The sequence below is a fragment of the Seriola dumerili genome, unplaced genomic scaffold (assembly GCF_002260705.1).
Source record: "Seriola dumerili isolate Sdu_G_001 unplaced genomic scaffold, Sdu_1.0 BDQW01000458.1, whole genome shotgun sequence".
Classification (NCBI taxonomy): Eukaryota; Metazoa; Chordata; class Actinopteri; order Carangiformes; family Carangidae; genus Seriola; species Seriola dumerili.
Genome location: NW_019174713.1, coordinates 345,367 through 358,015, shown reverse-complemented (window position 1 = coordinate 358,015; position 12,649 = coordinate 345,367). Strand labels below are relative to the sequence as shown.

The window sequence follows — 12,649 nt, the reverse complement described above, 5'->3', positions numbered from 1 at the left end:
GAAGACAGATAGGGTGTGGAGGAGATAAATGGCATCAGCATGAGGAGAGGAGAGGGGAGGGAGGGAGAGAGAAGGGGGGGGGTGAGGTCGTTTGAGGACATTGAATCCTAAATTGACTGCGGCACAGCCATCGTCCACGGTTACATCACAGCCCAGCTCAAACTCAGGGTGAACCTCTCTCTCTCCCCCTCTCTCTCTCTCTCTCTCTTCCTCTCTCTCTCTCTCTCTCTCTCTCTCTCCCTCTGCCCACCTTGCAGCGCCTCAGAAGGCGACTTCTGACCGTACGGCAATTAAAGCAGAGTACGACTGAGCGCGTGCGACGGGATGCATCATATTTTAACGTGACGACGCCAGGGCAGCGACCGACTGAAAACCACCAGCGAGCTTTTTTTTTTTTTTTTCTCGTTGGCTTCCTCAGTCTTTGTGCTGCAGTCGTCATCATCCTCATCCTCATCCTCATCATCATCACCACCAACGACGTGGTTGTAACCAGCCTCATTAAGGCTCGTGTGCATTTTGTAAACAAGGCACCAAACACAGAAGTCTGAGATTAGACATCACTTAGCATCATCACCGAATCATCGAAATCTCGGTCTTTAATGAAACATCCACTAAATGTCAGACGACTTGTTACTAACTGTTTGTTTACAAGCTTCATTTATGCTCTTTCCCAGTTGTAGTTGTACTGGGAGACGCCCAGTCCAGTCTGCAGTCTGCACAGTTGGGAGCTCAGAGCCCGGCTGAAGGGCACCTTGAAACAACATTATTTGACGTGGAGTTGTGTGAGGTTTTTATCTAAAGTCAGTGTTTTACCTGCAGTAGATTCAGATCAGCAGGAGCACTGGTGCAGAAGCTGAGTGATGAGCTGCTGTGGACGAGGACGACATGTTTGAGCCAGTTCATTTTAAACATTTATTTTGCAGTCAAACAGCCTTTTCCTTTGGAACTACATTTTTCAACCGCTGAACCACTGTATTCCTACGCACAAGCGCATCTATGACTCAAACAGCTGATCTGCAGAGTAACACAGTGTGTGCCGTAGGCGAACTTGTGTGAAGTAATCATTTCTCTAAAGAAAGATGGACGTAGCCTCCGTGACGTCGCTCACAGGTTTCTGAAGAGCAGGTTTGAAGCTCAGAGTGAGCTGCTCCACCATCGCCATCTTGGCAGTGTCTGACTCCGCCCCTGACTCCAAACTAATCCAAACATGGGCAAAGGGTGGGACTTTGTGGCAAACACACAAACAAACAGGGTGTAAACATGTTTATTTCTGCTGTTAAGTTGGACGTTTTAACATGGGACTCTTGGGGATTGACTCACTGTTGGAGCTTGCTATTCAAAATTAAACAAACACTTAAACTGATATTAATTTTTTTCCGTGGGCACTTTTTTTTTAAGTGGCTACAGCAGCACATCGCTCCGCTTCTGTGCTTGACTTTAATGTGCAGACGTGTGTTAATTTATCTTCCTTCTAATTTGTGGATTTGAAGCAACAACCCAAGTCGTGAGCTCATGTGGCTTTAGCTGCAATTTCCCTCCAGTTCCTGTTGTCAACTGGAAGCTGCAGATAACGTCTTCCTCTGGTTTTACCTTCAATAGGAAGGATGCACCCCCATACCCGGGGGTATGTGGTGAAGTGCCGATCCGACGCCAGCTCTCTTGTTTCCCCCAAATTTTAAATCTGTGATGAATGTAAATGAACATTTGTTTCAACACAATCGTACAAAAATATGCAATTAGCTGAAACCCTAAAATTAACATACAATAAAGCTGTCGAGGTCTGGGATCCCACTTTGCTCTGTCGGTAATCCAGCCTCGGTAACTCCACTGCAGCACTCCCTACATACACCACGCAGCATGGTGTTCGGTCACACCTCCGCCTGCCTAATCTCCATACTGTAATCTGATCACAATGAATGACCAGGTTAAAGACTCGTGAAACACACGTGTAACTTTCAGGTGGCCCAAAGCTGCGCTGTGGTCCACGCAGAGACGTTGTTAACGTTATTATTTGCACCTGTGAGAAAGGTCTGATGGTTCAATACTGGACCAAAAACTACTGTGATTTAAAACAGGTGAAGAAAGAAGCAGAAAAAAAAAACACCATCTTCTTTCTTTTTTACTCATTAAACCCAGAAGCTGCTTCGCTGATTCTGTCTGTGATCCATTCAAGCGCCAACCAGAACACTCATGTGGATACTAACCGGCTTTATCTCCTCTTGTCCTCAGGAGCCGCCCGGACAACTGACTGGAACCTACCGACGACACCTGGCATTAATCTGTAAGTACTGACACCGCATTCACTGTAGTGGTGACATCGCCGTACGCTTTACAACGACCGAAGAATCAATGAATGGAGAAAAGCTGCGGGTTGAACGAAATGAAAATAACCATTAGTTGCATCTAGTGTGGCGACACTGCACAGACTCAGAGGACAGGTGCTGTTATTCAAGCAGAGTAACATCTGACAGAAGAATGGAGAGCATCTCAAAACACAAGAAATGTGTCATTTGGGACTAAAAACAACTAATTTATTCACCTAGACTTCACTATAACCTTGAACTTTGGCGTGTTTTTACAGGAAGTTCTTTCCACCCAGTTCCTGTCTCACATAATGTGGGGAAACTTAAAGCTCCTCCAGTGTAAAGGTCTCTGTCCATGTGTAGTGTGATTATAGATCAGCTCTAGCTTCTATATTAATACTGTGAAAGTATCAAAGCCTCAGTCCACAGAGAAATGCACACAGCCTGTATTCAGAACCTGAGCCTTAAAACCAGCCGTCAGGACTTCTGGAACTTTGTGATGTCACAACAAGCAAGTCACCAAGCCCCGCCCACCTGGACCCACCATCCAAAACCTCTGCAGGATTTGGTTTCTCTGAGTGTTTTTACCTGAAATCTGCCATATCTTTATTGGATCACTCAGAAAACAGTCAGCCAATCAGAAGAGAGGCTCAGAGCCTCCTCTCTTCTGATTGGCTCACCGACCTGTTGTTACTAGAGCTGCAGAGAGAAGCCAGCTAGTGCATTCTTTGATACTCCTCTGCTAACACACCCATGCACAGATGTATGTAGAAGGAATCAAGCAGAAATCTGTTTCACAATAAAAGCCTCGGTCATGATCCGTGTCTTTTCTCCCCATCAGGATGCTTTTTAAAATCCTGCTACATGATAGTTGTGCAGAGAGTCATGTTGAGCAGTGGCAGAACTGAGGAGGGGAGTGTCGAACATGTCAGGTTCCTGTGTCCTCTCTGTCTGCGTCGCTCTGTCTCCGTCCCCGTGTGATGCAGCTGTTAGCGTTCGACTGGTCATCGGCCTATAAATACAGCAGATGACTGATGGATCCCGCAGCAGCTGTCTGCTGTCCCGCGGCACATGGACGCATCATTTATCCACAGACACAAACGTGCAAAAACACATTTGGTGCGTTTGTTGTTGTTGTTGTAAAAACATTTTGCAGACTCCTCTGAGTGGGAGGAGAGCTGACACGAGTCCAGCAGCAGAGTCTGTCTCTCTTTCTTCTTCTTCTGTCTTTCATCCTTTATTTCTTTCTTTTCCTTATGCGTTTCTCTTCCTTAGTTTCTCCTTCTTTTCCTTTGTGGTAAATCATCATTGTAATACAGTCGATTACACAGTTGATTTAATATCTCTTTATTCGTAAGATTCAGGATGGTGTGGTCACATCAAATCCACTGGAAGCCACAAAAAAAATAGTAATACCATCCTGATCTATGAGTCTGAGTAGATTATCAGCATTTTGAAATGAAATAGTTTTGGATGGAGACGTCTACCCGGAGCGTTTCGCCTCTCTGTCTGATGCACATGACAGCAGAGAGTGGCAGTGAAACAATGATGTGGATGTTGAGGATCCCAGATTTATCCTCCCTATTCAGCGCCGCAGCAGCTGCACAGACATAAGGAGAAGCATCATTACAGTGAACCGAGGCCTGTTAATAGGCCTGCGACGTAGGGGGTCTGTCGGCTCCGCACGGGCTCTCGCAAGAGGGGAGGGGAAGTGGGGAAGAGGGCGAGGAGGGCGGGAGAGTGAGGGGAGGTCAGGGGTTAGGGAGGAGTGTTGGAGACAGGAGTGGGTGGGGGGGGGGGGTGTATTTTTATCCGTCCTGAATGAAAGAGCTTGATTTGATCTACGACAGCGACAATTTGTTTTAGATGCTGAATATATGTTGATGTGATGGCAGCCATATTGAAGACGTGTCGGTACAAGGTCAAAATGAAAATGGATACTTGCCCCCATCCTTAGCTGCTACCTGAACCTGATCTCAGGGAAGTTCATTCTTTTCTTTTTTAGATGCACTTTTACATCAATATACGAGCAGAAGTGTTCTTCTGATCATGTGAGGATTAAAATACTGTATACGGCCCCGCGTGCATTAAATCTGGGTTTAATTACACTGAACATCTGTCTTTGGCAGATGTGAGGCGTCCATATTTGTTTTGTTTTTCAGTCTCTTCCATATTAATAAGATCGAAGTCAGATACTGACTCTCAGACTTTTCAGAAAAATCCTCCAGTTACAATTATGACTTGGAAGTTGATGTAAACAGTTTACGAGTCCGAGACTTGTAATCAAGATAATATGACATGAACATGAATATTGGAAAAGCTTGATCTCCCTTACTCTCCTGTGCCAGAGCTCCACTTCTCTCCAAAACCCTTTAAACATCAGTGAGCCGTCAACTGTTGCACTGGGTGACACTTTCATGGACACAATTTTTTTGGACTTGATCAGAAACATGGAAAAATATTCAAAATTAGATATTGAGATTTATTTTACAAGAAAAAAGGATCCAAGAAAAATTAAACTTCATCCAAAATGCGGTGAAGCCAAGAGCAGCGTTACTGGCAGGACAATGATCCTCCATCTATTAACCAGCAGTAATACGTCACCACAGTTCACACTCCACCCCACCACTATCATCTCCCTGACACACAACATGATCAGACCGATCCACGAGGGTATTAGACATATTGACACACTGATCTGAGACCTGCAGACCCGACTCGGGTCCAGGATCAGGATCAGGGTCTGTTTGATTACTAGGAAGCGCTCGTTGCTGCACTGCAGTGAACATGGTCGGCACTGTAGTTTATTTTGAGTCAATCCTACATAAACCATCCTGCTGCTGTAAACACTCAGTAGAGCACCAAATCTGTATTAATCCACAGCTGAAAATAGTCCCCAACCTCACTGTATGAGAAACGAAAGTGTTTTAAAAGCCTTAAAACTCCTGGATGTATTAGCTGAACATCAACCCCTTTCTTTTCTGACGCAGTTTCGCTCTTAGTCTGAAAACCTGATAAAGCACAACAATAAGGAAACTAGAGAAAAACAAACTCAACCCCAAAACTGAGCCCTTGTCTCGACAGGTGAGGAGGATGACACATTATTATCATCATTATCATTTATATTTAGCAGTAATAAACATCTTCTGTATTGATAAGAAACAAAAGATTTATGGTTCCAAAGAGCCTCAGATTCTTCTGTTGTTAGACAAAACAACATGAATATGAATCCAGTTTAACACTGTTTGTTTTCTCCTGGTAGTTTCATGCATCTGGCATCCTCTGCAGTCTGTGTGTGTGTGTGGTGTGTGTGGTGTGTGTGCGTGTGTGTGTGTTATCTGAGCTTCTCCTTGACCTTCAAAAAGTGTCTACATGCCATGCTCACAGTCCCACAGTGGCAAGTTGAGCATTGTCCTCTGCAGAGGAGAGGTGGAGTTACGCGGACACTTTGAGAACGAACGTAATTTACAAGGAAAACATGCGCAGCTTCTCTGTGTGTGTGCGTGTGTGCGTGTGTGCGTGTGTGCACGTCTTTCCCCCGCTGGTCCCGGCCATCTGAAGGTCATGCCATCCCCATGCTCAGCTTCATGGAGAGCTGCCAATGCTGACGGCTGCAGCTACTGCTGCTGCACTGTGTGTCTGGCACTTGCCTCCATCACTGCAGGGCATTGATTAGGTGGCACAGCTATGCCTCACCTGCTGGAACCAGCCAATACCAATACAGCTGATGCTCCAGCCAGCCAATACCAAAGCAGGGAAAGGTTTGGAGAGGCTGGAGACAAACTGGCAGCCAGAAGACAAGTGTTGTTGTTTTTTTCTCCGGCGAAAAAAACAGAAAGTATCATGGAGGAGGAGTAGAAGAAAGAGTAATAAGATGGAGGGTTAAGGAGGGGGGATTCGGGAATTCGGAGGGAGAAAAAAAAGGAAAGCAGCTTTTGAAATAGCGACAAGGATGAGTAGAGTTGAGGGAAATAGGCGAGGAGACCGTATTCGTTCTCACACACATACTGGCGCACACACACAAATATTTAAAGCCTTTTCAGGCTGCTTTAGTGAAGCTGTCAAGATGAAAAATGAGCTAGTCAAATCTAATAACATGAGAAGTTAAGAAGCAAACTTTTCATGCAGAGCTGGTGGAGGGAAATGTTGATGAGCCCGGGCAGAGGAGATGTACAGCATTAGTCAAGAGCTGAAGCACTGATCGCTTTGCTTTAGTGCAGTAAAAGTACGAGGGTCTCACCGCAGCATCGATTAGTCGACGCAGCCAGAAGTCAGTGAACTACAGCAATTTGCACAATTGATGAAATGAATCATTGACTGACTGACATGTGGACTGTGAATGAGGAAGTTATTCATCATAATTTTGTCAACAGACTTTGTCATTGTGCATTTCCTGCATTACGTTTCCCGCCTGCTAGCATGCTAAATTGTTAGCCAGCTGCTGCTGCAGGAAAGGAGGTTGATAATATGACACACCGGACAATTTAGCAGGAAGTATTAATATTAACAAAAGCTCTGATCCATTTGAAACCAACATGTACAACACCACACCCTGAAACTTGCTCACCTTAACAGCCATCATTCATCTTATTCATTTATTTTTTGAGCGATCTTTTGTTAGCATAGGAATATTGATTAGTGCAGCTTAAAAGCAAATATAAAATACCAGTTTTAAATTAAGATTTTAGTCACGGTTTGTTGGGCGTCGCCTCTGGTTTTTGGTGAAAAAAGTAAACGCTGTTCTGATAAAACAGATCTCAGACGTCTTTACGAAACTACACATCTATCGACCACTGGGGGGCAGCACACACAGAATGAGCGGCTGCTCTCTGAGGTATACAACGGAAGAAGAAGAATTCACATATCCGTAAACACGGTGAAGCCTTAAGACAAAAGATCGACCAAATTTTGACTTCTGCATTCTGCAAAACGTGTGCATGCTTTACCTTTTATTAGCAGGTACGTGCATCGTTCCCCGTGAAGACTGAATCCATCAGTAACATTAAAAAGACTCTATAAGGATGTAAATGCATCGACTGGCTACTGGTGAGAAAACAGTGGTCACATATACACACAGACTGCCACTGCAGTTTTTAAAAAAGGAACCAGTGGATGATTTTAATTAATTAACGATAATTAAATCCAGCTGTTTACTTTTAATGACTCATCTCTGTCTGTCTGTCTGTCTGTCTGTCTGTCTGTCTGTCTGTCTGTCTGTCTGTCTGTCTGTCCGTCTCCCTCGTGTCTCAGACGCTGGAGCTGGTGAGTGAGGAAGGATTCAAGGTTGGTGTGTGATGGGTTTGTTGCTGGTGTGTGAGTGTGGGTGGGTGTGAGCGAATACGAGCCAACGCCAGCAGATAAGGTAATTGCAGACTAAGAATGGCTACCCAGACCCAGTGTGTGTGTGTGTGTGTGTGTGTGTGTGTGTGTGTGTGTGCGCAAAGCCCTGATAGATAATTTCTTTTTGAATCGGGGCACATCCATAAAGATGCATATTAGATTGTTTTCTTTGCCGTTCATGTGAAGATGAATGAGAGTTCGTCACCTCTCCCTTATTTGTAAATGTTTTTTTTCTGCGAGTGTCAGTAACTAACGTTCCCACATGTATTAGCTCATCTCAATTATTAGTAACACAGTCGCGCTCGAGCTATTTTCATACGTCAACAGGGAGTTAAAGCTCCAATGATTTTAGTCTCTTTCCAAAACACTGACACTGCTCGTGTTTATACATGGTATAGTCTTGAATAGTGATTCAGGATTTTGAAGCTGTACATAGACAACATGTGATATCAGCAGTCTGCGCTCGGTGGAGAGTTTGACAGTGTTTTGTTCTTCTCAGGGAGGAAAAAGCGTGAAGCAGCTTTAGACATTAAAACTCTCCATTAAAAGCCTGATGAATGATGTTCTTTTAGACTCAGCGGCTCTTGAGGAGAGAATGAGACGACTGCGATTTACAATTTTTTAGCACTTTAAATGTGCGTGGTAATTAAAAAAAACCTTGGCATCAGTGGCCTGTCGCAGGTGTTTAAAGGATAATGCATATTTTCAGTTTTTCTTCTAAAAAGTATGAACCTACACGGACTAAAAAGTGGATTTGGAATCATTTCCACGAATCATTTTACACTCAATGAGAAGTTTATCGGGGATGCCAAATGGCGTTGATCCTCAGGTTCAAAGGTCGACACGCACCTGGTCTGTTTTAGTTAAAATAATAACAGTTATAATGTGAGTTTGACTGGTTGGACTGTTTCGTTTATGTTGTGCCTTCCTCAGTTGAAAACATTCAGCCAATCACAGAGTCGCAGGTGGGACGTGATCTTCCTGTTTCTAGTCGTATCGACCAATCACAGCGCTTTACACTGCAAGCCACATTCACCCGTTCACTCACACATTCACACAGTGCGCTTTCACTGCGCTTTTTCTATCACACACACACTCACACACACACCGGTGATACAAAGGGGGAAATTCGAGGGTTCAGTACCTTGGCCCAAGGACACTTCCACATGAGGACTGGATGAGCTGGGAATCGAACCGCCGACCTTCCGATGAGTGGACGACCTGTGCATTAGGGAGAAAAATAGACGTGTCAGTGAAAGTAGCTGCAGGAAAACGGCGGCAGCTGTGGATGAGATCGACACAGCTGCACAGGTCGTTAGAAGCTGGTTTACCGAAGTAACGACGCGAGAATTGCCGCTGCTCTTCACGACCACATCGTCTGTGTAGACTAAACATACGGCGGTGGGAGGGGTTTGTCACCTGCTTACTTACGTATTGATCGGGGCAAAATTAAACGCAATACCCTGGTTTAGGGTACAGCTGCTGACTTACAGGCCAATTCACAGTTACCACGTCTGTGAAGGAACATGCCGTGCACATTTCATCATCTGCCGACATCCCTGAGGGTCTGCATGCAAAAATCCTGCCCATACAGACTGTGCACACTATAAGTGCACTGATGGCACGTGCACGAGAATATGTACGCTTATTTGGTGCACTGTATTCTCCATCCTTGGTCCTTATTCTCCTTTAGAGGTCAAACAATGTCCTGTATTTTAAAGTTTTCATGTTGTTGCCAAACAGAAGAGGTTTTTTCTTCCTGCTGTCAAGACGTCACGTGTGTCCCGTGAACAAGCACAGGTTTGTGTGCTGTCTGCATCCTTCTGCGCTCCAGTTTAATCAAATGAAGGATCTTCACTTATTTGTGCTGCAAATCAACTTGTGCAGATGTCCTGACAGATCCCACCTGTTGACATACAAGGAGGCTCCTAGAGGCTGCCAGTCTACTCAGCAGGGGTCTTGTTAAGTGATTAATTAGATGCTTCAAAATGTACATTTCAATGACCGAGTTTTACAGAAATTATTTTTAGTAAAAAGGGAAGAAAAGGGAAGGTCTGCGTCGTCATTTTGATATACTGTACGTTCCTGCATATTTCTGTGAAATCTCTGTGTGATACGTTTGCACAGAGATGCCGACGGGGTGGGGGAGGGGTCAGAGCTGCCAGACTGATACCCCGACAGGAAGAGACATCTCTCTCCTTACAGCTCTTCCTCACCTCCTGACAGAACCTGCCACTGAAGATGACCCGACCCACATACTGCCTGCACTCACAGTCTCTCCTCCTCAGTGTAGAGACACACACACACACACACACACACACACACACACACACACACACACACACTAGAGCTGTTGCTTTTTCCAAAAATGAAGTTTTAGTGAAGTTTGAATGACACACAGTTTGTTCAACTAATTTGTTGCGTTTACACAGTGAATTTTTAATTCAATCAGGTCATTACAGTTCACACACACACACACACACACACACACACACACACACACACACACACACACACACACACACACACACACACACACACACACACTCTAATAACTTGAAACACGCATGTGCTAGATGATATGCAGTGTAGCTATTCTCAAGTGAGACGACACAGATGTACGAGGCAGATGCAACAGTCCCCAACAGCCTTGAACCTGCAGCCTGTTTCTGCTCTGCCTGGTTTGCATGGAGCACTCCTGTTTTTTCAGTGTATGTGTGTGTGTGTGTGTGTGTGTGTGTCTACTGTATGTATGTATGTGTGTGTGTGTGTTGCAGTAATAGAACAAAGGATCCTTTTGTACAACAGGCCCGTGGCTGCAGTGTCTCCTCCACAAACACACTGTGTGCTGCATGTATTTTCATGTATGCTCATGTGTGCTGCCCACATGTGTGTTTTGCTGCTCGCTGTTTATCAGGAGAGACCTGAGCTCCAGTCGAGTGTGTGTGCGTCCCTGCGGAGCGCAGCTCTCGCCCCGGGCTGGGCTGACTTTAGGCCTCCTGCTTTTTGTCAGACCCCGCTCGCCTCTCTCTCCTCTGGCTATGATCTACTAGACTTCTGCTGCAGCTAATGGTAATCCTTCTCCTGACAGCTCCTTAAAACAGCTACACTGCTGTTGTCGTGAAGGCAGCATTTTCAGTTTGATTCCAACAGTCGTAGATGCACAAAGAAAGGACTGTTTCAGCCTGACAGATCAAAAGTTTAGTGTAAAATATAGACGGCCTCTTCAACAACAAAGAAAATCATCAGTAATGAGTCTTCAGACTTTACTTGGACTGGAGTATAAATGGACTGAATCCACTTCAACCAACAGTGCTGTTTGTCCTTTTTCAGCTGTGCCCATTAAAAATGTATATCAGGCTTTCTATATACAGTCTATGATATCATGACCCAGTTTTAAATCAGCGCACCGTCTGCACAGTTACATCATACAGGAAGTTAGTGCATCAACTAATCCCGTTCATTTAAAGTTAATTCTACGGTGGCCCTGAGAGGTCAACACACTCGAGGAAGCATCAGCCTCCGGGGCCGAAACATGAAGCCAAACACGGAAGTGCCAAAAAAGCAAATGCAGTTCCTCTAATGACCACGAGACTCAGTCCCCATAGACTCCCATGTTAAGATGTCCGACTTCACAGCAGAAATAAACAGTTTGTTCATAAACAACATGTTTACAGCCTGGTACAGAAACTGTTTTGGTCTCTAGAGCTAATTTCCTCCTCCATGACACCTGTTTATATAACTCACCTGTTCACATTTTACTGAGGCTTAAAGCTACAGTAATAGGCTACAATCCGTTACCTGTGATTGGCCTCACCACACCAACAGTCAGCCAATCAGAAGAGAGTATGACCTGTTCTTGCTAGAGCTCCAGTGTGTAAAACCACATGGAGATGATTTTTGGTTCTTAACAAAATAATCTTATAATGGATCAAAACTTCAAATGAAACATCAGATAAGTGTCAAACATGGGGCATTTAAAATTAGTTTCTGGCTGTTTAACATTCTGCATGAACAGCGGCAGGTGATTTCCAAAGCTCGGACTGACATGAAATAAGTTTTCCCACTTTTGGTAAGAAACGCACCCAATCACAGAGAAACATTCAGAAGGTTAAAATCACTTAATTTTCAGATTAAAGTTCATCTGGATCTGGATTCGTTTTGCGAACACGGCACGAGATTTTGTTCCAAACTGCAACAATAAATCTCTGCTACAGATCGGAGCTGTACCTCTAACTAGCTCCTCTCCACAGCAGTGGAAACCGAGGCTGATCGGAGTTATATAACCGCCAGAACAACGGAGCGCTGGCCGGAACATAAACTTGTAGTTTTTCAAATTATCCGAGAGACTCTGGTGTTTTTACAGTTTGTGGAAAATAAAATAAAAAAAAAAAACTTCTCCTACTTTGCAGCTTTGTATCGGGCCGCCGGGCAAGTTCAAGGCAAATGTTTTACTTTAGACTGACATGTGAGTAACCATAGCAACTATACTGACGTTTTATATATATATATATATATGAACAGATGAAGTTTTTCTGCTGAAAATATCCAGTGTTTACAGCACTTGACACTGAATTCAGTCTTTTTTAACGTGATGAAAATACTGACATTTGGTGCTGCACATACATACCATACAGTACAGTACACACACACACACACACACACACACACACAGCATACAGCCTATGTAATCCCATCGTCTGTGTCTGCCCGTCCCTGCGTCCTGTGTTTGTTTGTGTTGTATCTGGTTCCCGATGCCATATGGTATCCGCAGCCACTGGTATCACACTCTGCAGCAGGCCCCTAATAGCCTGCTGTTCTCAGGGCTCGGCTCGTCTTGTCTAAACAAAGACCGCACTGACAAACACGGTGAAGTATTAGAGTTCATGATGAAAGTTTCAGAGCGCAGAGTCGCATATTGTTTTACTGATCCGCCCCCCCCCACCCCCCCTCACAGCTATGCACCTCCATCACAGTAGCCCCTGCTGCACAAAACTAAATGCATC

At 44.6% G+C, this 12,649-nt stretch overlaps 1 long non-coding RNA gene across 1 annotated transcript in view; it reads left to right on the top strand.

Moving 5' to 3' along the window:
- Positions 1–12,649, top strand: part of LOC111234793 — a 104,745-nt gene that overhangs the window by 29,377 nt on the left and 62,719 nt on the right. Inside the window, exon 2 of the long non-coding RNA XR_002665656.1 lies at positions 2,230–2,281. This is a non-coding gene — a long non-coding RNA (uncharacterized LOC111234793). The remainder of the gene's footprint in view (positions 1–2,229; positions 2,282–12,649) is intronic.